At 43.6% G+C, this 1,350-nt stretch overlaps 1 pseudogene; it reads left to right on the forward strand.

The window, feature by feature from the left end:
- The first annotated feature begins 408 nt into the window (after nt 1–408).
- LOC101037207 (large ribosomal subunit protein eL15-like) lies at nt 409–1,120 on the forward strand (annotated as a pseudogene).
- The last annotated feature ends 230 nt before the right edge of the window (nt 1,121–1,350 follow it).

A 1,350-nucleotide genomic window follows, 5' to 3' on the forward strand; every position in this document is an offset into this window, starting at 1 on the left:
GGTGGATCATGAGGTCAGGAGTTCGAGACCAGTCTGGCCAAAATGGTGAAACCTGGTCTCTACTAAAAATACAAAAATTAGCCGGGCATGGTGGCATATGCCTATAATCCCAGCTACTTGGGAGGCTGAGAAAGAATTGCTTGAACGTGGGAGGCAGAGGTTGCAGTGAGCCGAGATCATGCTACTGCACTCCAGCCTGGGTGACAGAGCGAGAAGACTCGTCTCAAACAAACAAACAAACAAACAAACAAAACCCTGGAATTTCCAGGTATCCTAAGTACCAATCGATAGGAAAATGAATGAATGAGCTATGGTAAATTTATACAATCAAATATATACAGCAGTCAAAATAAATGTAAGACACAACAGTATGGATGAATCATAGAAATAAAATATAAAGTGCCTTTCCGTCTGGCGGCAGCTATCAGGTAAGCCAAGATGGGTGCATACAAGTACATCCAGGAGCTATGGAGAAAGAAGCAGTCTGATGTCATGCGCTTTCTTCTGAGGGTCCACTGCTGGCAGTACCGCCAGCTCTCTGCTCTCCACAGGGCTCCCCGCCCCACTCCCGGCCTGATAAAGCGCACCGACTGGGCTACAAGGCCAAGCAAGGTTACATTATATATAGGATTCGTGTTCGCCGTAGTAGCCAAAAACACCCAGTTCCTAAGGGTGCAACTTACGGCAAGCCTGTCCATCATGGTGTTAACCTGCTGAAGTTTGCTTGAAGCCTTCAGTCTGTTGCAGAGGAGCGAGCTGGACGCCACTGTGGGCCTCTAAGAGTCCTGAATTCTTACTGGGTTGCGAAGATTCCACATACAAATTTTTTGAGGTTATTCTCATTGATCCATTCCATAAAACTATCAGAAGAAATCCCGACACCCAATGTATCACCAAACAGTCCACAAGCACAGGGAGATGCGTGGGCTGACATCTGCAGGCCGAAAGAGCCAGGGCCTTGGAAAGGGCCTTAAGTTCCACCACACTATTGGTGGTTTTCGCCGGGCAGCTTGGAGAAGGTGCAATACTCTCCAGCTCCACCGTTACCGCTAATATAAGTAAAGTTTGTAAAATTCATACCTAATAAACAATTTAGGACAGTCAAAAAAAAAAAGAAAATATAAAGTGTAAAAGACCCAAAAGGTTACATAGGGCATGTACCCTTTTTATAAAGTTGAAAAGAATGAAAACAGAAATATATATTTTTTAGGTATACATACAAATGCAACAAAAATTATATAAAGAACAGGAAGGAAATGATGAACACCAGTTTCAGGAAAATGCATATCTGGGAAGAGATTCAGAAGACAGAAATGGGGGAGGGGGACATATGGTTAGAGATAAATTATT

This window comes from Saimiri boliviensis, chromosome 5 (assembly GCF_048565385.1).
Source record: "Saimiri boliviensis isolate mSaiBol1 chromosome 5, mSaiBol1.pri, whole genome shotgun sequence".
Classification (NCBI taxonomy): domain Eukaryota; kingdom Metazoa; phylum Chordata; class Mammalia; order Primates; family Cebidae; genus Saimiri; species Saimiri boliviensis.